This window comes from Cryptomeria japonica, chromosome 6, assembly GCF_030272615.1.
Source record: "Cryptomeria japonica chromosome 6, Sugi_1.0, whole genome shotgun sequence".
In the NCBI taxonomy this organism is placed as follows: Eukaryota; Viridiplantae; Streptophyta; class Pinopsida; order Cupressales; family Cupressaceae; genus Cryptomeria; species Cryptomeria japonica.
This window is the reverse complement of record NC_081410.1, coordinates 214,452,302-214,478,663: the sequence shown is the minus strand read 5'-3', so window position 1 is coordinate 214,478,663 and position 26,362 is coordinate 214,452,302. Positions and strand designations below refer to the sequence as shown.

General features: G+C 38.5%; 1 protein-coding gene across 2 annotated transcripts in view; it reads left to right on the top strand.

Annotated features, from left to right (window-relative positions):
* The first annotated feature begins 900 nt into the window (after positions 1 to 900).
* Positions 901 to 26,362, top strand: part of LOC131071418 (uncharacterized) — a 178,493-nt gene continuing 153,031 nt past the window's right edge. The window contains exons 1-2 of one of the 2 annotated variants that reach the window (XM_059207311.1): positions 901 to 1,386; positions 2,241 to 2,384. The gene's annotated coding sequence lies outside the window, so the exon portion shown is untranslated. The remainder of the gene's footprint in view (positions 1,387 to 2,240; positions 2,385 to 26,362) is intronic. The other variant, XM_058007233.2, reaches the window with a different exon arrangement.

Genomic DNA, 26,362 nt, shown 5'->3' with positions numbered 1-26,362 from the left:
GTTAATGTTTAAATCTACAATCTTTTGTTCATTTGTTCATTTTAATCTATGCATTGATGCTAATGGTGAAGAATTCCTTAAAATCGAATATCATGTGAGCTTGAAGTTAGAGTTTTGAAGATATCATTTTACTTCTAACATATTTTCTTTCACATTTGTTGCATGGTGATGAACAAGTGTTAGACACCTTTACTAATTTATGGTTAAAAAGTATACTCAAGTTTAAATATCTTAAAAATCAAAATTGTGATCATACAAAGAGAGTTGTACTTTTTTGAAATTCAAAGGGAAATTAGTTAATAGTTTACCCAATTATTGATTGACAATTTTTTTCTCAATTTTTGGGCAAAAAGTCTTACTTTATAAATTTTCAAGAGACAAATTTCTTAACCAACACATCTCCATCTCCATCTATCCTCTCACTCTACCCTTTTATAAATAGACCAAAATTTTCCCCGATTGACTTTCCACACCTATTTGCCATACCCGTTGCACACCAATGTGCGATTGCTAGTAATTTAGGTTGTTTTTACAATTTGTTAATCTAGAAATAAATTTAAATTGTATAAATAATATTTTTTTATATATTTAGAGTTAATTATCCATTGACCTAAATTCATTTATTGGTTTCAAGATCATGAATCCAAGTTGCACAAATAATCGACTTCTTTCAACTCCCAACAAAATACTAAGTAACATCCATATAATCAAATTCACCTAAAACACAATCATAATCTCATCTTTTATATATTTCACCTCCAAATAATATACACCTAACTTGAAAACCAATTAAACTAAAATGTTTTTTTTTGACAGTACCATATAAAATTTGTACATTTATAAATTTTTTACAAATAAATAAATAAATTTATTTATTTCAATATTTTTTCTACCCTGGAATGAATACACAGGTTGAATTTAAAATCTACATCCCTTTGATAATTCAACCTGTGTGTTTTGCACTCCGGTTGAATTTTATCGAATTGGTATCTTGTAGAAACCATACCCACTGAGAAGAATTCCTGGTGCGTTGTCTCCAAATGCTGCATTGCCTACACAACCCACAGACGGGTAGAATATCATTGCGAATGCTACACCAATAGTTGTTGCCTTTTACATGGTTTTGTTCTCTGCATGTGGAGATTTGATGGTGTCCTGTACAAGTACAGAATTTTTAAAAATGTCATGGTTTTGTACTGGTGGTTAACCGATCAAATGTTGTTCAAGGGGCAAGAAAACGAGCAAATAATTGCCTGTATTTCTATTATAACCATGGAGAAGGAATAAGCAAATGCAATATTTCCCAGAGCTTGAAACACATTCCAGGTTTTATTTGCATCGTGGAATACATCTCTGATTCCAACTCGTTTCAGGCAACCATAATCGGTATGTTTCTATGCAACATTAGATGAGGCGTTTAAGGTTTAATTTCATGTGGATAACAATTCTTCTTACGATTTAAAGCAATTTTTACATATAAATATTGGCATTCACAAAGAAATAAGGAGAGTTTGTTAGGAAACATGAGAAATCTTTTTCTACGGGGAAAAATCTCGAAAAACAATTTTAGTAGCAGAAAAGAAAACTCTTTTTTTAACATACTTATAGCTTTGGCAATTCCCAGAAAACTAATTTAATAACTTATGCGTCATAATATTCTTAGCGCATTCGAAAATATTAGGGAGAAAAAAAAAATTACATTAATGCCATCAGTCAATATTTGAAAGAATATAAATGTTTTTGAACGTATCTTTTGAGGGGAAAATGCTAAAATTTTTTCTGCAAATACAAAAGACAAATAAGAATTGCAACGGTGAAGCCGGGAGGCAAAATCAAATCTTATCTAGAAAGTTCAATCTCATTGTATTTGTTAAATGAATACACACTACACAGATGCAAATATCCTCTTAGAAACCACTAAATTCGTATTATAAAGAAACAAAATACATCAACCTATTATTTTTCCTTGTATTTTGCTAACCCTTTCTACTGTTGAAAAATAATATTTCAATATGTAGAGCACCCCATTCTCTGAATAAGAAATAAGATCTATCAATCTGTTGTGGTCATTTCGAATCTTGTTGCAGCTTGAAGGAATCAGTCCAGTCAATTTCGCTATTGTGACGCATTAAAAGCTCAGTAATAACTTCACACCTTGTCGATGTTAAAAATGTTGCTCTTGTATATACTGCAAGGAAACAGAGCATTATCAATTCTTTTTTAAAATGTTTTGGATGTAGTCCAAATAGATCGAATCTTTTGGCACGACTTAGCTAACGAGCACGACGTTCGGTTTCTCAATAAAAGAGCAATTTTGTGTTTATAAGCGGAATCTCTCAGCGGAATCTCTCATCTGCAAGCCGCGCCATTTCACTCTCCGACAGGTAAAATTCCCTTGTTCAATTTTCTTCAAATAATAGTGGCTGTAATATTTGTCACACAGGAAAGCATATGGTATCAGTTACTTTGCACATCACAGCTAAATTTGCTACATTTTCATCTCTTTAGAAGAAAAAAAGGGTTGAGCTATAGTGTCTTAGTGAACCCATATTTAATAGGAATGGTGCATTGACTAGTACACCACAGATTCTAATTTCGATGACATGCATCAGAGATGGCTGCTTGCTGCAGCGTGATATTTTCTATCCAGAAAAAATTGTATAAGATGCCACTTTAAGAAAAGAAATAGATTTTCGGAGAACAAACTATATTGCTGATTGGACACGGCAAAATGTACCAACCATTTTTTGTAATAAATTTACCTATCCGCGCTGAATGATTAGAAGATATTGCATATTATGGATTTCAAACTCTATGACTGGAACTAGTAGTGTAGTTGCTCCATACAGAGTCTAGGATCAAAGTCCGAAATAAGTTGTAATAACCTTTTGTCATACAATCTATATAGACTTAAGGAAAATACAACTTGTTAGGCCCTTCATCTGTACTCCATTTTGTGACATAACCATTGAGCTCTCTACATCCAATCATATATACTTTTCCATATCTGTATTATCAATTCTGAATAATAATTTTCATACACTAGTTCAAATAAACAAGGTATTTGTTGGTTAAAAAGGTGGGATACCATTGTTAAAATACCATCGTTAGGAAAGCAAAGTGTTTGAAACAGTAAGAAATTGGAAAGGGGAGAGTTCCTGAAAGTTAAAACTGAAATTTTTAAATATTGCACCTCTTGGCAGTTTCTGATTATAACAAGTGATTTATATTTACAATTTAATTCTGCTAACAAAGTGCCTTCAATTGCTAGAAAAGGTTATAGCTACATTTGCAGTGCTTTGTGTCTTATTTGAAACAACTATCCAAAACTTCATGTATATCATTTAGGATGAAATATCCATAAGACAACAATTAAAAACATGTATATGCAGGGAGTCAGCTAATAAATAGAATTGCAAAATCTAAACTTCTCCTAAAGCTTCTGTTCTTGCTCCAAAATACTGGAATTTTTCTTCACAAGTAGATTTTTTCACTTAATTGGGGATGCAGTGATTGTATTCAGTCCATGGAAGCAGCATTTAGAGCTGCAAACCCTAGGTTCACAATGATTTCCTGAGACAGACACAAAGGATTTATTGAATTCCTTTCTTTCTTAGCCAGATTTAATAGGTCTCCTCTATGCAGTCATAGGTCTCTTGCTAAAATGGACCATGCCATTTTCTTTCCGTCATGAGATGTTTTCCAACTTTAATTATTTTTGGTTTTATTTTAAAGTTAATAACTACTAATGATATCATTTTATTCCTCCTAGCAGGAATTGACTTCTTTAAATTTTGTTTTGGATTCTGTTGTCATCCCAGCATCTAAATAGTAGACTTAGAGTGAAAGTATCTCCAATATAGATTTATTCCCTGTTAAAACTCTTTTCTCTACTGCACTAGTATTCAGTTCACTGTGAATTTGTGCGAGGCATAAAAAAAGTCTTGCTTATTTCTAGTTGTTTTGGGTTGATAAAGATTTATTTTATAGTTTTGATTTAAGATGTACAACATAATTTTGTTTGTGATTGTGCCATTGTGGACACACTTGGGCTAAAATTGGGTTTCATTTTCTACTTGGTAAGATATTAATTGTTACCATTCTTGGTCATGATATGTAAGAAGAGGGGTTTAACTCTCTAGTTGCTTCAAACGTTGAAAATCTTACTGCTCTAGGTCAACTGAAATCATAATAGTTAATGTTTCTTCTCAGCTTTTGTTCAAGATCCTTTAGTCATCACATATTCCGATGCTGTTTTCATTTAGATTCTGAGATTTTAGTTGAGTACCTCGAATAGAGACAGCACTTTGAGAGCAGAATTACTTACTTGAGCCAGCCACAGTGAGTCGATTCAACTCTCACATGTGGGTCTCCATCCAAGGTTGCATGTGCTATATAGTACTGACCCTGGGCTTTATATTTTCTTCATTTACATAGCACAGATGGAAGATTTTACCTCGGTTTGTAGAGTTATTGGCCCTGACACTGAATAGATCTCTTGCATTTTGTTGTTTTATGGTTTGCATGCAGTTTTCTAATTGACGGCATCAAGTTAGCAATGATTGCAGCCTAAGGCTGCATCTTGGTGAAGTAGTTTGTCAAAATTTTCTTCTTAATATAATGGTTAGTTTATAAAATAATTGAAATTGTAAAGCATTTACATTACATACATGTCCACCAGAGTCTACCAGAGCTTTTATTAGTACATCTGACAAAAATCTGCTTTTGATTATTTTTAATGTATCTTGAACCCTATGCACAGCTTTGCTTTAAACCTGCCAATTGTATATGGTACACAATCTTCAGGACGTTATTAACAAGACAATCTGATGTTTATCACAAGGGCAAGTTAACAAATAAAATTGAGCAATACCACATGGCCTATCTAAATCTCAGTTAATTCTGAATCAGAATTGGAAGAAATACCTGGATTTGCAGCAACTAAATTTAAGAAAACTACAAAGAAACTTCTTCATATGTGTTGTTTTTGCAGTTTATCAAATTATGTGATGATTTATCAAGATTCAACTATGAAGTCAAACTTTAGAATCTTTGTCGGCATTGTCCCAGCATTGAAGGAGGTTACTATAGGATTGCTATGGCCTTTGTTAGATAAGTTTCTTTCTATTCTAAATTTGTATGTGATCAATTTGTCAGAAAACATGCCTAAATCTGGGTCCAATTCAAACCTGTTCCAGGTACTAAAATGGTCTGCTTGTGGGGTACAGTCCAGGGTCCTGTTAAACAGGCTTAGATTCGGCTAGAATGAGCTTGGATAGAACTTGGGTGAACATGTAGATAAAAAATGGGTATTTTTCATTTTATTCGGGTCCATCTTTGTTCTGCTTTTTTGAAACTCATTAGTTGCAGTTGTTGCTGGTTTCTCTTCTGCATTGCCCCCTTTTTAATCTACAACACTGAGTGCATCACCTATTGACAGAAGCATAAGACTGGATAATAGGAAGTGGCAAATAATAAGATAAGGCAACTTTAGTTCTTTGTGTCTTTTAGTGTGATTAACGTAGTTGAGTCTGTTAGTGGAATAAGTGGCTGTCTTCAGTTAGGGAGAGGTTGCTTCAGTTCTAGTCAGTTAACCCCTATGATTGAGGGAGTTAGTTGCCAGCAATTCGAGGAAGTTATTCAGTTAGCTGCCTGTGATTTGTAGGATTGAATTCCTATGGTTTGGGATTGCTGGGAGCTGGGCTTACAACACAGTGCCTAAAACAAAGAGAAATCATCTTTTGAAATTATAAACCCAAAAACTTTACTTCAGCTACAAGAAGGTAATGCTGCTACAGAAGCTTGCTTGGTGCTTGAGGACGAAAGCCTTTAGGCATAAACCTGGTCTTCATGGAGACAAAAATCCTTAGGAGAATACGGGGTCAAGGATATTTCATATTTTTGCAGAGATTCAAAGATCAGTAGGACTAATATTTGCATGATTGCATGTATGTTGAGGACTACTCTACAGCTATTTAGTGAATGGACTAACAGTGTAGGAGTGGCATGGTTGGAATTGTAGGTACTTTCAATTAGTTAGGACTGGAACAAAGGTGTTCATGTGGTTAGTTAAATATTTGGGATTGCATTGAGGAAATGGTTGGGAACTACCTTAATTTGAGGGATTGATCTGTGAATTGACTGCCTAGTTTAGAGAGCTAGATTTGTCAGTTAACTTGCCCACTTACCGACAACATTTGAGGGATATCTTGCCTTTGATTGAGGTGTGAGGGAAGGAGGTCTTGAGTTATATAATGTGTTGAGGAGAGGAGAAGGGATACACTTGAAATTGAAAATTGGAAAAAACATAACTCATTTCTTTTCCTGGGTAGATGAAACCCTTCAAGGTTAGAGATTAAGCTTCTTGAGGACAAGAACCCTTGAGCAGCAGACTGCCATGCAAACTGACATCTAGAATACTAGTAGTGTTTGGTTCTGCATGTGGGCGTGTTTAGTAAGCTATAATAGTTTGGCGAATCTCAAATTGCTTGTGTACTGTTTTGAAGAAAAGTTAAAAATACAAAAATATTTACCGCTGTTGTATTTTTGGGTTGTTTTTTATGCACATTTAGATTAGGCTATTATAATGGTACCGTATCTAACATCTTGCTAGCCTATGAATCATGGAAGGAATTTTCAATTTTGAGAATTTTGACAAAAGGAAAGAGGGCAAATCTTTTTCAAGATACATTGATGGAAAGTTGAAGGAGGTAAGATAGAATGATTGAGCTATTGGAATGAAAGTTGTAGCTTTAGAGCAGCATGCAAAATCTAGATCTGGCTAGAACATCAGAGAGAGAGGGAAGCTCCACTCCAAATAACTAACCAGCCTTCTAATAGAATATTAAAATAATGTTAATTTTAGTATTAATGCTCAATAGTGTATATTCTATTTTAGTTAGATCGTCTTCGATCTTCTCAGCAGTTTCTTATTAGAAACTTGCTATTCTTGTAAATATCCTTGTATTATTTATGAGCGTCTTGCTCATTCTGATAATTAATCAATTCTTTGAAATCCATATGCTTCTGCATTTGTTTTATGGTATCAGAGCTATAGGAGAAATTTTTTGGAAAATTTTTTAATTCTAATTTCCAATTAGTGGAAATTTTCGAAATTTTTTCTGGTGTTTAAAAATCCTTCAAAGGTTTTTTTTTTCGTTGCCTAGCTCCTGTTTTTCGCGACTTGCAACCTGTGTTCGGCGTCGTGTGTACCTGCAACCTGTGTTCGGTGTCGTGACCTGCAGCAGACTTCGGCGTCGCCACCTCCGGCGTTGCGACCTGCAACAGACTTCGGCGTCGCGACCTGCAACCTGCCTTCGGCGTCGTGCGCGTCTGTAGACTTCGGCGTCGCGACCTGCAACCGGCACCCTTTGCAACGCGCGACCTGCAACCCGCACCCTTTGCAACGCGCGACCTGCAACCCGCGCCCTGCAACCCGCGACCTGCACCTTCGGCGACGTCATTTTTTCTGTGAAATTCATGGCGCCCACGACCTTCTGCAATTTTCGATTAAGGTGTTAACCTTCCAGTTTTTATCGAAAATCAATTTTTCTTGCAGATTCTTGGTGGGTTTTTCGAAACCTAATCTGGGTAGTTGCCCGATTTTTCTGGGTGCCTCGATTTTCGAGCCCGCGGATCCAGATTCTGACAGCAGATTCCTTCTGGGTTTTTCGCACGCATTTCTGGGTTGTCTTTGGATTTTTCTGGGTCAGCCGGGAATTTTTTTTTTTGGGAAACGTGCAAATGGCTTCTCTAACCAACCTGATGTTAGAAGGCAGTCAATGCTTTAATGGCCACAATTACAACATCTGGAAACAGCGTATGTTGACCATTTTTGAATATAGGCGTCTTGACCAGCTTGTTTTGGGAAAAGAGCTCAGTCCTGGTACACCTGGTGCAGATCAAGATAAGTTTGATGAACACAATCGGGAGGCGGTTATGCTTCTCAAACTCTCAGTGACTGATGATTAGTTACCGCAGATTCCTTCCGGCAAGACAGCTTCCGACATCTGGAAGCATCTGAAGGAATTGCATGAGACATCCGACAAGAGCCGAGCATTCTTTCTAAAGAATCAGCTGTTCTCCATTATGATGGACAAACGTATGTCCTTACAGGAACACCTCACGAGGATTAAGGACATTCGAGATCAGCTCGAAGCTATTGGTCGGACTATGGAGGAAGAAGACATGGTAGTAATCACTCTGAAAAGTCTTCTGAAATCGTATGAACACTTCATTGAGACCCTCAATATTACTTCCACTAATGTTGATTTGAAGTTTTCAGAATTATGCACCAAACTTCTACAGCAGGATCGCTGGAAACAACAGTTTGGTAGTGGTACTGCATCAGCCTCCTCGGAAAATGCCTTCACAGCTCAATCCTTTCAGAAGGATAAAGGCAAATTTCAGTCCTCTCAGTCTTCTCAGCAGAAAGGCTCTTATCAGACACAGGATGGAGCTAAGAAGAAGAATGTGCAGTGCAATTACTGTCACAAGTACGGCCATATGAAGAAAGATTGCCGTCAGAGGCTCGCTTCTGAACAAAAGAAGCAGGGAGGGTCACACCAGAAGGCGCATGTTGCTGAACATTCCGAGCAGAAGGAGTCCGCCTTTTATGCCTTTATGGCTAAGAGGTCTTCAGATCATGCCAGGTCTTCTGCTTGGTACATCGACTCTGGTGCATCACGTCACTTTTCTCATCGGTGTGACTGGTTTACAGACTTCTCACCTTTCAGTGATTCCGTTGTATTTGGTGGAGGTGAGGAGTATACAGTTGTTGGCAGAGGCACTGTTCAGATATAGTCTGGTGGCAGGACTCTCCTTTTTCTGAATGTGTACTATGTTCCTGGAATGGAACTTAATCTGCTCTCTGTCAGCCAGATTATGAGGAATTCTCCTCAACTAGATGTGGTGTTCAGTGCTCACAAGTGTTCCATCATTGATCGGGAGACTCGTCTTACTGTTGCTGTTGGTCTAGAGGATCATGGCCTATATAGGCTTCTTGACATTGGTGATTCTCTTGAAGTAGCTCTGGCAGCTCGTGTCTCTCCTCTCAGCACTTTGTGGCATCAGAGATATGGACATCTCAACATTCAGTATCTCTCTCAGCTATCTCGGGAGGGACTTTTTTCAGAATTACCTGATATTCAAACTCAACATCTTGGAGTATGTGGCGCCTGTCAAGCTGGCAAACAGCATCGGACTTCATTCCCACATGGGCACGCATCTAAGGTACTTCAATTACTTCATGCTGATATTTGTGGTCCTATGAATACATCTCCTGTTACTGGTTGCAAATACTTTTTGCTTATTGTAGATGATTTTAGTAGAAAGATGTGGGTGTACTTTCTTAAACATAAATCAGATGTATATAGTATCTTTCAGAAGTTTAAGTCCTTTGTTGAAAAAGAGTCTGGACATAGCATCATTACTCTTAGGACAGATAACGGGGGGGAATTTTGTTCTTCTGCATTCTCCAACTTTTGTGATACCCATGGCATCAAATGCCAATTGACTACACCCTACACTCCTTAGCAAAACAGTGTTGTCGAGCGTCGCAATCGTACGGTTGTTGAGATGGCTCACTCTATGTTACAACACAGGAGTGTTCCGAATAAGTATTGGGTTGAAGTAGTGTTTACTGCTGTCTACCTCCTTAACCGTTCTCCTACTCAGGCTGTTAAGGGGAAGACTCCAGAAGAGGTTTGGTCTGGTCGGAAGCCTAAGATCAGCCACCTGAAGGTTTTTGGCTCTATTGCCTATGTTTGGATTCCAGATGCTAAGCGCTCCAAGTTGGATTCCAAAAGTCAGAAACTCATGATGACAGGTTATAGTGATCACCATAAGGCCTACAGACTGATCGATATAGACACTGAACGTCTTATCTTCAGTCGTGATGTTGTATTTGATGAAGACAGAGGATTCTTTCAGTCCCCTTCTTCTGAGAAAAGTTCTGAGGATCAGCCTCACAGTGTTCTTATTCCATTAGGTTCGCCTGATGGGAGGGATGATGCAGAATCTATTTTCGATGATGCACTACCTGAGTTCCCTCCGGAGAATAATCCTCCTCTTGCTGCTCCTGTTCCTGATCCTGAGCCTCTTCCAGCTCCTCCAGATGTTCGCACTTCTACTCTCCGGCCTAAATGGTGGGCCAAGACCATTGGTGATCTCAGGGATACTGAGCTCATTGAGGGTAGAACCTCCCGTAATAAGAGCAAACAACAGCATACAGTCAATTTTGCTCTCATGGCTAACATACACAGTGTTTTTGAGCCTCAGACATACTCAGAGGCTAAAGGTATACCTGAGTGGGAACAGGCTATGGAAGCTGAGTTCCAGAGTCTTCAGAAGAATCACACTTGGGCCCTTTCTGATCTTCCTTCAAGGAAGAAGCCCATTAGCTGCAAATGGGTGTACAAAGTAAAATACAAAGTTGATGGAACCCTAGACAAGTATAAGGCTCGTCTTGTTGCTCGTGGGTTCTCACAGAAAGAAGGCATTGACTACGAGGAGACTTTTGCTCCTATAGCCAAAATGAGTACCATACGGCTCGTTCTTGCCTTGGCAGCCTAGTTCAGTTGGAAAGTCCATCAGATGGACGTCAAGAGTGCTTTTTTGAATGGTGACTTACAGGAAGAAGTCTACATGACGCAACCCCTAGGATTCAAGGTTGCTGGTCAAGAACAGAAGGTCTGTAGACTAGTCAAAGCACTCTATGGTCTGAAACAAGCTCCTCGGGCTTGGTACATGAAAATTGATAAGTACCTGACAGATCATAACTTTCAGCGGAGTCCATCTGATGCAAACTTGTATATCAAGCATTCTAGTAATGATATTCTGTTTGGGGTTGTCTATGTGGATGACTTAATCATTACTGGCAGTTCAGCACATTTGATCACTGGGATCAAACAGGATTTGTGCCGCACCTTTGATATGACAGATTTGGGACTTCTACATTACTGCTTAGGAGTTGAAGTCTGGCAGACTGAGAACAGTATCTTTCTCTCTCAGTCCAAGTATGCCAGAAGTCTTGTGGACAGGTTCAGAATGCAGGATTGCAAGCCTGCCTCTACTCCTATGGAACCCGGGCTCAAACTTTCAGCTCAGTCATCTTCACCTGTTGTGGATGAATCTCTGTTCAGGCAACTAGTGGGCAGCCTCATCTATCTTACTACCACTAGACCTGACATCAGTTTTGCAGTGAGCTACATTTCACGCTTCATGACAGCTCCCAAGGCTGATCATTGGATAGCAGCGAAGCGTGTGCTGCGTTATGTGAGTGGCACTCCTGATTATGGACTTCTGTACACTCGGAGTTCTGATCCTATACTCAGTGGTTACACAGATTCTGATTGGGCAGGTTCAGTTGATGACCGTAAGTCTACAATAGGGTATGTGTTTAGTTTGGGATCTGGTGCTGTCACATGGACTAGTAAGAAGCAGCAGGCAGTGGCTCTCTCCTCGATAGAAGCAGAGTATCGGGGAGCAGTTAAGGCATCTTGTGAGGCGGTTTGGCTTCGACGAATGCTTGCGGATATGCATGTCTCTCAGGCAGGTCCTACTCCCTTGTTCTGTGATAATCAGGGAGTGCTCAAACTCGCCAAGAATCTAGTCTTCCATGAAAGAACCAAGCATGTGGAAACTCATTGTCACTATATTCGACAGCTGGTTGAAGACGGATCCATCCAGTTGCTGTATGTTCCTACCTCGGAGCAGCCAGCCGACATCTTCACCAAGCCCCTTGGTCCTGATAAATTTGTAAAATTCAGGGGGTCTATAGGTGTAGTTAATAGATTGAGCATTAAGGGAGGGTAATAGAATATTAAAATAATGTTAATTTTAGTATTAATGCTCAATAGTGTATATTCTATTTTAGTTAGATCGTCTTCGATCTTCTTAGCAGTTTCTTATTAGAAACTTGCTATTCTTGTAAATATCCTTGTATTATTTATGAGCGTCTTGCTCATTCTGATAATTAATCAATTCTTTGAAATCCATATGCTTTTGCATTTGTTTTGCCTTCCAAGCTTGTGTTCTTGCAAAAGATGAAGAATTGAACCTAAGACAACCATTATAGAGGAGATAGAAACAATCTTTGAGTAGTATCGAAGGAAATTTGAAGGATTTAAAGCCATAGATAACTTTTGTCAACTACTTGGAGATACTTGGGAAAAAGTACCTGTAAGTGCTCAAAGTTGCATGGGTCGACATGTTAGTCTGATGATGATTTGGCGATCCTAGCTCACGACCCTAGAAGGCATGAATTACTCTTCTCTCAACGGTTTCACACTTGTTGATGCATCCCCCAACCTTTTTAGCTCCTTGATCATCTTGACCAACCTTTGTACCGAGTTCCAAGTCTTTGCACATGTTAAAAAACCTCTTGTAGATCCTTAGTAGGAGGGTTGCTTGAGAGACCTTAGGGTTGCCCAAGTGACCAACCTTTGCAAAAGAGGTGGCTCTGTTCTTGAAAGGGGCAACCCTATCATCTTTTGGCATGTGTGGTTTCTGTAAACTCCATCTGATTAACCTTCATTTTTGCTTTTGATTGAGAGTTCTCTCTTGTCTGATTGAATAATGTAATGTCCTTTTTTGTAAATGCCCTAGTTTTTGCCCTAAAATCACAATTCCAAGAAACTTTCCTACTAGGGTTAGGAACATAAACTTAATAATCAGATATCTCTAATTTATTGGGGAAATTCAATCATAGGGAAGCTAGGATAAGGTGACTTGATAGGGTGTCCTAGAGATCTTCTACCCTAGGCCCAAGAGCGGATATACCATCCCTATTGGCCTCATGTGGTCCGTGCCATCCATATGAGGTGGTGTACCTAGTGAGGTGTCCTATAACCATTCCCCTCAATCTTGCCACTTCTATCCTACTTCCCATGATTGAACATTCTTGATCCATTCATCTACCATCATAGAGAGCATGAGGAGCATTCACAATAGGGTGCCCTGAAAGTCCATCCTTTCTAAGCCCAAAGGCCCTTTGTATCCCTTTGGCTCCATGGGACTCCCCGTTCTTATACCACGAGGTGGCGTACCTAAAAGATGATTCCATCACCGTTCCCCAACTTGTAATTCCCCAATTTCTCTACCATGGCTGGTTAACACATGAAGAGTTCCACTATTTTGCACACATTCTACATAAACAACAGCAAGATATTAATTAATGTTCGCTGTGATATATATAGAGTCATAAAGATACAGCCTATTATAAACAGTCATAAACAGTCAGATATATATTATAGACAGTTGTGTGCATTATAAACAGTTATAACCAACAGCATATTATTAATCATCAATGAGCAGATAACATTCATCATGCTGTGCATAAAGAACTCAAAGCCCAAACCCGTAAGTATATTCAAACTGTATATTTAGTTACTAACATTCAATCTGATTCCATTCAATTTTTATATTTACTCCCCTTTCCAAATCTGCTGATAACATATTTATGGTCTGCCGTTTATACTCACAATTCTGCATTTTAGGATGTCATCCCATATCCTCCTTTCTGCCCTTTTTGTCTGCTCTAAAATGGAATCCCCTTCCACTCTCCTCCTCAAATGGAACCTTCTCCCCCTTATAATTCCCAATGTGAGGGACAGTCATACCCCTTCATCATGCCTTTGCTTTGCAATGGTCACAACCTTTCACATTTACCACCCCTTCAAAATGTCACAACCTTTCATCATTTTTGTCCTTAAAAGTCACTTCCTTATATTCTGCCCATTCCTTTCTTCTTTCATTTATCCTTCCTTAATCTCTATGCTCCATTCTTTCTTCGTTTTCTCCATATTCCCCCTCTATATTAATTGCTTACTCTTTTTATACTTTCATATCTCATTGAGGAGACACATCTCTTTGAAATGAGATATCCCTTTAAAAGGGTCATGTCTCCTCATTGTTGTCCTATTTAATTCAGATCTGCACTTCTAATAGTAGAATAAAATTGTTGTTTAAAATGAAGTTCTCATCTCCCTTTTATACCTCATGTTTGAGGAGGTCACAACTTTCCATTTCATGCCTTTTAACCATTCATTAAACTTAACTAAGTATTTTAATTTAATTCTTTTATATTCTAATTTTATTTTTTATTTTTCTTCTTTTAATTTTTTTATTAAATCCTATTTCAAAATGGGACATTACAAACCACCACTCCTAACTATTTGTCTTCCCTCAATCAGTCTATGGTCCACTCTCAATCATTCCTAGTGATCTCTCAATCATTGTTCTCTCCCCACTAGACTTTTACGATTTTCTAATCAGTCCCACCTATGGTGTTGATTTCCAAGCTATAAATACCCCTCTCCTCTCTGGCACTGGCTATTGGGGGGAGAATTTGCACCGGCCCATGGCATGCTGACATTCACATCCACATGATGGGCCACGTCCGTATCAACCTGTCTGTCGCTCTCTGTAGATGCATTGGTAATCGTCCAATCGAATCGGTTTTAAGAAATCACAACACGGGTTTCCACTTTATTAATTTTTAATATTTGATTGTATTTTAGAAAGTTAAATAATTTGTTTAACACCTTTTTAAATTTTTTTTAATTTACTATTTTTAATTGTTTTTAAGTTACATTATTAAAATAATAAATATAATATATTAATAGTTAATTATATATTCGAAGTTTTTAGTAAGTTTTATCTAATAGTAAGATATTTAATAAGTAAAAATACTTATATTTTTTAATCATAAATTATATGTTTAATTTTTTTTAAATAATTCTTATTTATTTTAATAATTATTATATATTTTTTTTGGTCGGTGATAGTTATATTTTATTAATTAAAACTAAAAGGTACATCTGCATCAAAATTTCCAAAAACAAACCACTTTCCCAAATCACCCACAAAAACCATCCAAACCTCCCATCTAAAACCATAGTTTCCCAAAACAGTATACCGCTCAAACCCTACTCCACCCCCACATCATCAAGAGCAGAAGTTCAAAATTACATCATGCCAATCAAAAATCTGGCCAAAGTGTTCAAATCGTTTAACAGAAAACAAAAATTTAAGTTTTTCAATTAAAATTCTATCTAAACGAAAAGAGGCGCCCAAAAGTACTCTGGTCCAGAGAATTCCTCATCTCTCTTTCTTCACATTTTCTCCAACTGAGGCATGTGAATCTCCAGTTGTTCTTTCTGCACCTTTAGTTGCTAGCCCACACGAATTTGGTCCTTTTGTCGCGTCACCAAACCCACCAGCCACACCACCCACTACACCCTGCCTTGCCGATTCCGCCGATAGCTTTCTCGTAATCGGCCTCCTGCATCTCATCTCATCCACCATTCTCACCTCCCCACCCTCCTGCCGAATTGCATCTTCGATGTCCATTATCTGGACGTAGACCATCAGCCCTTCCCAGCCTCGCCTCGCATCATCCCTAAAATGGACTCGAGCTTCCTCGCGGCGGTGAAGGAATTGGATTCGAGAGTGCCTCGCTCGCAACTCCACATTTTCCTTTGGGATGCCGTCAGAGAGATTGAAACCCCAACCCAACACAACCCATTCCAACAAGGACTCCATATTTAATAGATACTCCCGTGGAATGATCTTCTTCAGAACTTTTCTCACATTTGCGCAAGAGTAGCCCAACTCCAGTCCCCAAGCCATGATGAGAGAGTAAATGTCCGCTTTGCATCTGTATCTGTGGCCGATAACCGCCAGCTCTTCACCTAAGACCAACTGGATTGCCTTAAAAAACAACGGGTCTTTTGCAAGAAACATCTTCTCGTGATTTTTCAGTGGGACGGGTCCTCAAAAAACTGGCATTAGCTTGGAGTACTGTAGAGTAAAATTTGCTTCCATTTTGGTGCTCGCTGGGAAAATTTGCAGAGAAATTCCAATGAAATCTGTCAAACACAGTTATCTTCACCAACTTACATACTATTCTCATTGTAAATGATATTCAAATTTATGTTCAAGTCTGAAGTTGTATAATTTTTGTTATTCTTTTACTGATATTTATTGTTGCTTCTTATGTTACAGGTTGCTGTAGATAACATTATTTATTTTCTATATCTCTACAACATTTCATTTGACATATACTTATAAGCAATGCCCACCGATCAAGGCATGCCTTGATCGGACATGTCTCTTGACATGCCCAATCAAGACATGTCTTGATCGGTGCACAAGCACTGCTTCATAAGAGTGTTATGCCGATAACTATCGGGTCACGCCTAAAGACATTTAACATAATCAACCGATAACAAATTGGGTCACGTCAAATGCTATTAAATCTAACAACCGATAACAGATCGGTATAATGCAAGATTAATATGATAACTATTATAGTTATCATATGATAACATCAATCGATGCTATCATATGATAGCTATGATAGTTATCATCAGTCCGATCTGTTCTTATTACAATCACAGCACGTGTAATATGATTATAGCATGATTGATTATGTTTGATAATGATGTCCAAATGTCAAACTGTGCAATCCGATGTTTTGGATAGTGAATGCATATAAAGATGATTATAACAAGTTTATTTATTTAATCATGAAGTCTACCATTAGCTTGTAGTTATATCGATAAGGTAGATGATTGAATGAGAGATAAATGAAGTCTCTCATTCAATCATTTATCTTACCGAAGCTGCTAAGTTTCAACTCTCATTAAATGTGGGAGAATACCAAAATTAGAATTAAAGGTAGCACACTTCACCACCGCCGCCATTTCAGAAAGCATTCCACAATAAATGTGCATTAACACGCGACCTTACTCATATGAAATGCCGACCTACTGACATGAAATTTGAAATTGCTGGCGTACTAATTTGGCAGGAAACCTTAACTCCATCTCACACTGTCTTCTTTATAATCGCGCTACCTCACTTCCCCTAGCGTGAGCTCACATGCTTCATTTGAAAGGCCCAACAATGACATTTCCTCCTCTTTTCACATGAGAGATGCAAAAGTTTTGGAAAGATTTAAGCTTTCCACTAATAATGTGCATGTATTTATTCAATCTCCAACACGGTGTATTGCCTTTGATCAAAGCATTGACTACAATTTGGGAGTCGTCCTCCAGATGCACCTTCGTTACCTTCATATTTACTGCCAAATCAGCTGCAAGTAAAGCCTCTTGAGCCTCCGCCTCATTATTGGTTCCATCTTGTAGCCTTCTTGCACCTGTAAAGAGGATCTTCCCTTCATCATCACATGCCACACATGCCGCACTTGAAGTCCTTGGATTACCTTTTGAGGCTCCATTGAAATTTATTTTCACCCACCCCTTCTCCGATTTTGACCATTTCACCATCTCCCCATCCAGGGAAACACACAAAGGATTAACACTAGGGAACCCATGAACGGGTTGATAATTATTTTATTATTAATATTAAAATATGTATTTAAAAATTAAAAAATAATATTATTAAAATTGTTATGAAAGTTTTTGAGAAACAGTTGTGTGTATTTTTGCTTTTTGACGCGTTTCAGGAAAATAAAAATCATAGTGTGTATTTTTTATTTTTATTTTTTTCATGAAGGATCACAGAGTGTAATCCGAAAGTATGGAAAAGCAAAAATACACACAACTATTACTCACAAGCTTTCATAACAATTCATGGACACTGGAAAAATAATACCTTCCACTATTAATAAACTATTATTTACCTTTATATGTATTTAAAAAGTTTTTAATAAGTATTACCCAATAGTGAGTTTTAAATAAGTATAATTATTTTTGAAATTATGTATTTAAATTTTTTAATCATAAATTATATGTTTAAATTTTAAAATTATCCTTATTTATTTTAATAATTACACTATTAATATTAAAATATGTATTTAAAAAGATAAAAAAATAATATTATTAAAATATCATTTTTAATTATATTAAAAATAATATAATTAACTATTAATATAAAAAGGAAAACGATATGAACTCCCGCCTTGCATCGAAGTAGTCGCCTAACCAATAGATTAACCAATAGATCTCGCTTCCAACTTGATAAATTGCCACTGTTCCATAGCTTCCATGGAAAAATTATCCTTATTTATTTTAATAATTACATTATTAATATTAAAATATGTATTTAAAAAGTTAAAAAATAATATTATTAAAATATCATTTTTAATTATATTAAAAATAATATAATTAACTATTAATATATTATATTTATTATGATTAAAATATTTAAATACATAATTTCAAAAATAATTTTACTTTATTAAAACAATACCATTAGATAAAACTTATTAAAAACTTTGAATATATAATTAACTATTAATATATTTTATTTATTATTTTTTATTTTAATAATGTAACTTAAAATAATATAATTTCTTTTTTTAAAGAAAGATATTAAAACAAATTATTTAACTTTTAAAAATACAATCAAATATTAAAAATTAACAAAACAGAAGCCCGTGCTGTGCTGCCCTAAAACCGATTCGATTGGACAGTGACCAATGCACCTATAGAGAACTACGGACAGGTTGATATGGATGTGGCGCATCATGCGATGTGGATGCCAGCATGCCATGGGCCAGTAAATTTTCCCCCCTATAGCTCGTGCCCTCCTCTCTTATTCTAGAGGAGGCTAGTTATCTTATTTGCATTGTTGTCCCTATGAAGATTTACATGCCCATACAAGACTTACCAAGCTTTTTGCGTTTCAAAATTTCCCAAGCTTCTAAAGCTTCTTGTATATCATTACCAATTTTTTTCAAAAAGAGGCTATCTTATTTGCATTGTTGCCCCCATTAGCAATTTCAATGATTTGGGACAGAAGTGAAGATGCAAATTGGTGATATTGAAAGTATTAGCGACTGCCAAGAGTTACATGAAGGCACAAATCAAGAAGGCCAACATAGTACGGGCTGTATAATTAGTAATGATGAACAAATCGGGGTTTGCAGGTAAGGATAATGATAAGTTTTTTTCACAAGATTTGGTAAAAACTTTACAAGGGGTACAAATATTTTGGCAAGTCTTGAGGTTGAAGATGAGAATAGCATGGCATAAAATTTTAAAAGTAATCAATTGCCTCAAAAGGGCCATGGCATGCATTCTTTAAAGAATAAATGGTTTTTATCTTCCAATGACTTATACTGTGTTCCTATTTTTTTTTCTTTTTAAAAAGAGGGGTAAAAATTTATTAATTCAAACTGAATAGTACAAAGAACAAGGCCTCAAGCCCATAAAAGAATACAAAAACAGAGAACTTGACAGAAAGCCCCCAAACGGGCAACAACTAATCCACTAAATCCTCCTTGACCAAACCCTCAAGAATATGAACATACTCCGAGGGCAGATGAACCTAGTCTTCGATTCTCCACCCATCCAAGCGGTCTGAAGCCCACATGGCTAGACAGTCAACAACTCTATTCCACTCACGGGGAACATAACAAAAAGAAACTGCCTCCAAGGAGGCACTCAAAGAAAGAATCTGTCTTCCCACCACAACCAAATGCCACTCCACATCCTCAATCCTCCACCGATTCAACATATCAACCACAACTTGGGAATCAGACTCACAGATAACCCTAGTCCACCCAAGGGCACAACCTCTCTCAAGGGCCAAAAGAATAGCAAGAGCCTCCATATAGTTATTAGTTTATAAACCCTTATAGTCAGAAAAGAGAAAAACAACATTACCAGAACTATCTCTGCCAACTCCTCCAACCCTAGCATGCCCAGGATTACCTCTCGAGGACCCATCAGTATTAATCTTAAGATATCTCAGAGGAGGGGGCGTCCACTTACCATCCCGACAAGCCTTCCTTTTAGCATTTCTGCTCCTGTCCTGTACTTTCTTACATAAAGCATCATGACATCCTACCCCAAAAATGTTCAAACTTTGAATCACTTGCATGTCACGAGGATCAACATCCTCAGAAAGGTCACACTTTGCCACTAGGGTCTCCTAAATCATATTTAAAACTCTCAACCACACTTGTTGCACCATTTTCATCTTATCCTGGAAAATCCTGTGGTTTCTTTCCAACCACACCTGCCAGATAATAAAACCGGGACCAATGTCCCAAGCTACCTCTAGGAAGGGGGTCTTAGTAGGAGGTCTACGATCACAGTTCCAAAACTCCACCAAAGTGTTAGCATGAACACAAGCATGCTTCCAAGCCCCCCACCACCAATGCCAAATATCTCTGGTGAAGGAGCAATGGAGGAAAAGGTGAGAGCTATTCTCTTCACTTTTATTACATAAAACACAGATAGAGGGTCCATGAAAGCCCTTCTTCTGAAGATTCTCCTAGGACACTTATTTTGAACCACAAGCCACAAGAAAAAAATGCACTTGGGCGAGGCCAACTTGTTCCAGACTTGCTCCCACCAGGGAACATCCACCTTGGCAAAAGTCATTCGTTCCAGCTCTTTGATAACCAGAAGTCACTGAAAACTTACCCTTTGGATTAAGACCCCAAGCAAGGATGTCAACACCTCTAAGAGAAGTACAAAATCTCCCAGCTAATAATCCAGCAAGAACTTCCCTCTCTTCCATAGAACCCCCAGGAGGCCATTCCTGAGGTTCCTTCCATCTAGCAATCTCACCACGACCCACCCTTATGATTGCTTTAAAATCCTCAACTTTACTCCAGCCTGCTGCCATAAAGATGTCACCAAGAGGTTGGAGATGAGGAAACTGAGACAAAATAGGAGGATATCCATCCCAAGAATACTTCCAAAACAAAGCTTTAGAGCCTTTGTTGCAAATCCAAAAGAGACCCTTCTTGACAAGATGAGCTCCTCTCTTCAGGGTAGCCCAGATCATTGATCCATTTCTTGTCAAGCTGCATCGGGGAACATCCTTGCCTTCCACATCACCAAGATACTTAACCCTGAGGATATTAGCCCATCCCTGGTCTTGATTTGTGCACCATCTCCAAAACAGCTTAGCAGCAAGAGCGCAACCATTCAAACTTGTTCTCCGCAAACCAAGGCCACCCTCCTGTTTTGATTTGCATACACTATCCCATTTAACCAAACTCCACTTGGAGGATAGCAAATTACCAATCCATAAGAATTGTCTAGAGAGAGCATCAAATTCCTTAATAAAGCTTGCATGGGCTGTCTGCACAAAACACCTGTAAATAGGAAGTGCTTGGATTACTGACTTTAAAAGGGTAACTCTACCAGCAGTTGAGAGCCACTTATTAGTCCAATGACACACCTTGCTCCGAAACATATCCAAAAGTTCCTGCCAAATAGTACCAGGCAATCTACGAACCGAAATAGGAATTCCATGATAAACGAAAGGAAGGGTACCTATTTGAAACCTCAAATCCGCGTAATCCTTGCTTGAATGAGAGGAGTATTGAAGAAAAAGATGTGAGATTTTTCTTCATTAATCATCTGTCCAGAGGTCTTCACATAAATATCCGGGGCTCTTATGAAATTAGCCGCTTCATTGATTTTAGCCACCCCTATTAACGCAGTGTCATCCACAAATTGAAGGTGGGAGGGAGGAATGCCATGTCCCCATCTCCAGCCTTGAATCAAACCTTGCCTGACTTGAGATTTGAGAAATCTTCGCAAACCTTCCGCCATCAAAATAAATAAATAGGGGGAGAGAGGATCTCCTTGCATGAGGCCTCTAGTTGCACCAAATAGGTTCGTTGGCTCACCATTAATAAGAACAACAAAGGAGGATGAGGTGATGCAGCTCATAACCCAACTAACCCATTCACTTCCAAATCCAAAAGCCAAGAGAACCTTTTGCAAAAAACTCCATCATACCCTATCATAGGCTTTGGCCATATCAAGCTTCATAAACATAGCCTTCTTGTTAGAGACAGCCATGGAATGCACAACTTCAACGGCTATGATAACTCCATCCAAATCTGTCTTCCAGAAACAAATCCCCCTCGCTCCTCAGAAATTAATCTACTGAGCCAAGGCTTTAACCTTTCAGCAATCAGTTTAGTGATAATTTTGTAGATCACATTACACAGAGCAATGGGCCTAAATGAGTTAAGGGAGTTGGCATCTTCCTTCTTAGGAATGAGGGCAAGAAATGTGGCATTCAGGGCCTTAAGCATCTACTTGTTCCTAAAAGATTCCTGCACAACTTCAAAGAGATCTATCTTGACAATATCCCAAAAAGCTTGAAAGAACTCTATAGGGAAACCATTAGGCCCAGGAGCTTTTCCTTTCTTCATACCAAAGACCACTGCCTCAATCTCAGAAAGAGAAATGGGTTTAATGAGAGCCTCATTCATTTTCAGAGTAACTATGGAAGGGATACAATCAAGCACCAATCCCTCCTCAGCACGAGTAGGCACAAAATCTTCTTTGAACAGATTCCCAAAGAATCTAATGGCTTCTTGAGCAATCTCCCTATAAGAGGAAAGCTAAGTCCCTTCCATCGTAATAAGAGAATCGAGATTACTACTATGTCTTCTGTCCTTTACTGAGCTGTGAAAAAAACTTGTGTTTCTATCCCCTTCTTGTAGCCAATCAATTCGAGACTTCTGCTTCCAATAAATCTCCTCCCGGAGCTCCCATTCCTCTAGGTCTTTTAAAGCAATAGCCTCTTCTCGAAATAAAGCATCGGACATACCTTGCTCTCTAATTTGACGGGTAATGATATCCACCCTTTGCTGAGCTTGCCTTTTGGCAGAGAAAAGATTACCAAAACTCATCCTATTCCACTTTTTCAGCCTATACTTAACATGTTGCAATTGCCTGGCAAAGGAAAACATAGCTGTACCATAAGCAGGCTTCCCTTCCCTCCACCATTCAAACATATGATCCTGAAGAGACGCCTCCCTCAGCCACATAAGCTGAAACTTAAACGAGGGATCCTTAGTTCTCCTAAACTTAGTGGTCGACAGAAGGATAGGCCAGTGATATGAGCCTCTCCAATCCAAAATCTCTGAACTGGTAGTCCAACTATCCTCCAACCAGTAGCAAGAAACCAGGAACCTGTTTAATCTTTCTGATATAGCATCAACCCCACATCCCCTATTATTCCAGGTAAATAGACCATTGGAAGGTTGGACATCCACAACCTTCAGCAGCTCAATGTTACTCCTCAAGAGCCCCGCAGAAGGGCCAAGCCTGGGAATACCTCCCCGCTTCTCTTCCAAACACAATACAACATTAAAATCTCATGCCAGAATCTAGGGAAACAAGGTTGTAAGAGAGCGAACAAATCCTATATGTGACCATAGTAAGGATTTTCCCACAAAATTAGTTGGAGCATAAACATTAGTGAAAAGGAGAATCTCACCAGTCTCGCAACAAGTAGCCACCAAGGAGATAGAGGACTTGCTAGAGATCCAACAAGTGGGACAAGCTTGCGAGGATCCCATAGCAAGGCCAAGCCTGCAGAATTACCCTGAGCCCCAATACATTGACAAAGACATCTTGACCAAACTTTAGCAGCCGTGTTGAACATACCATTAACAGATAACTTAGTTTCCTGAATAAAAACCACATCAGGAGAATAAGACTGAATCAACTCCCGAATAGCTTTTTGTCTAGGGATGCTATTCAACCCCCTTACATTCCATGAGAGCACAATCATTTCCAGGATTGAGAGAAGTGAGAATCAATGGTCTTCATTGCACCAGATTCCACTAAAGTCTCACCCACTAGTTTTACCTTTTCCTGGTCTTTCTTCCTTCCCACCTTAAGAGACTTCTCCAAAGCACCTTTCTTGAGAGTTTTTTGTTGAATTCCTAAGACAGGGGAAGTTCCATTACCTTTGCTCCCATCCAGTAGATCCTTTCTAGCACAAGTCCCCAAGCAGATAGAATTTGAGATCACCCGCACTTCCATACCTCCACTACCTTCCATCTCACCCATAGGCCTTAGGGAAGTATCAGTGTCCATTTGCACACCAACTACTTCCTCCAATGATTCAATCTAAGTATCATTGATCTCTTTCCCATCTATTACCCTGGCCTGCAAAAGATCCTGGCCAACAGGCATATTAGCAATAGCTCCATCAAACTGTTCCAGATCTTCAAGGGCACCAAACCTATTGAAGACCTCATCCGCCTGCCTGTCCATAAGGGTCCTCTTTAGACCTCGACCTTTATTCCGAGCTTTAACCAGGATGAAACCTTCCTTATCCTCCCTCATAGGAGCTTTCCCTTTATCTTGTTTAGGGGGTGGATTGGCTGTCCCAGATTTAAAATCCCCTACTGATTTAGATTTGGGACACATCTTCTGTAGATGCCCGTATTCATGACAAATTCGACAAGGAAACGACAAATTTTCATAATCAAGCTGTTGAATCCATGAACTAGATCCCAATCGAAGTTAAATGGAATCAGGCAGGGGTTTGTTCAAATCAATTTCAGTATAGACACGGGCATAGGTAATTACCTTCTTTTCCATAGTCTGACGTGAGGGGCCTATTGGCTTCCTCAGCTGAGCTGCAACCAAATTGAAGATGTCCTCTCTCCAGAACTCCAAAGGAAACCAAGGAAGCCTTACCCAAACAGGAACCCTCGAAGGAAGCTCTTCTGTGGGGTTAAATCCTACATGCCAAGGTTTGATAAAAAGACCAACCTGATTATAGAAATAAGGGCCCCCTTCGAACGCCTTATTTCTATCAGTCAAGCATGAGAATACTACCAAAAAATAGCCATTTGCAGCTAACATCATGTCCATTTCCCCCTCTGGATTCCAAGCCCTTCAAGCCCAAGATTCCAAGAAAGGCAAGGACACCCGGATCCCCTTAAATTTACAGATCAAAGCATGCCTAGACAGATATTCAATGTCCTCCTCAACCGAAGATGGAGAAATCACAACAACCAGCCTACTGTCACTTTTCGCTAGGCACCCATTAACCTTCGTTGGTTTGAAACCTCCAACTTGAGCAAAATGTTCACCCATGTCCAAACCAGCAAAGCCAAACATCAGATTCTCCCTCATGCAAGGAGAAGAAATATTGCTTGTCAAAGAATCACGAAATATTATGGCCGAAGCACCCATGGTTCCTTTTTGGGCAGCCATGCAAGGCCCTCCCACGAAAAAATAGCGACCACAAACCCCCAAAATCGAGGGCACAAACTAATCAACCATAGAGATTGCAAAAAACACAAACCCTTAACTCATAATTTCACCCAAAATGACAGCACCGAAGAACAAACCCCAGCAGGGTGCCACACAAAATCACAGTCCTCCCCAAACACCGAAACCCCCGAACAAAGAGCGAGCAAAACCACAAACCAAGGCACGAATTAGACAAGGCCCCCCTGTCTCCACTCTCCCCCCTGCCAACAGCCGATCTCCCCCCTCTACTGTGTTCCTATCAATACTAGTGCATTCAAAGATAATCCATCTAAGAATGTGAATTGTACTAGTTGTGGAGAGGATCCTTATGAAGTTGTATAACAAAAAAAGGTTACTTGAAGAGTTTTAAATTCCAGCCTTATTCATCAGGAAGGATATGAGAAATGAAGTTGCATGCGAAGATAGCAATATTGAGTCTGCAGAGAGATTCAACTTTTGGTTTAAGTGCGCAAAATGTGCATGATGTTGGGCATGCTGGATATCCTCTTGATGAAGTAGACAGGGAAAGTGAGACAAACAAATTTCCTACTTTAAAAGGTATGGGTCATAGAGAACTTTCTTCTATAGTGAATTCTATACCAAGGATGGAAATTGTTTGTTGTGAAACTGATAAATTAAAATTGGACAAGCGCTTCAAGCAATATACAATAGGTAAACAAGTCAAAACATTGAATAATGTTGCAAAAGGCTTTGCTTCAAATTATGCTGATGGTTCTCCTTGTTTTTATAAGGCTACAAATGTGATTCATTTATGGTGAATTTTATAAAGAGTACATCATCCATCAGAGATTTTCAAACATCTTGCATTGCATTACTTGTGGGCAAGCAATTTCAAGAAGGGTGGATTTGTAATGTCACCTTTGTAATCAACAACACTAACTGTGTTTCCTATTGGTAGAAGCATGATACTGGATAATAGGAAGCATTGCGTAATAGGATAAGGGGATTGTAATTATTTGTTTTTCTAGTGGGATTAAGGTTGTTTGAGTTTGTTAGTGGAATACGTGGCCATGTCTTCATTTGGAGAAAGGTTGCTTTAGCTCTAGTCACTTATCGCTTATGATTGAGGGATTTAGTTGCTGACAATTGAGGAGGTCGTTATTCAATTAACTACCTATGATTGATGGGATTAGTGGTCAGTTGGTGCCATCATTTGTGGGACTAATTTCCTATGAAAGTTATAAGTTGTAGCTAGGCTTGTAAAAGAACACCTAAGGCAAAGAGAAATCATTGTTTGAAGTTATAAATTGAGAAGCTCTACTTCAACTATATGAATGAAACATTGCTGGAACAACTTGCTTGGCACTTGAGACAAAACCGTTTAGGCATAAGCCTTGTTC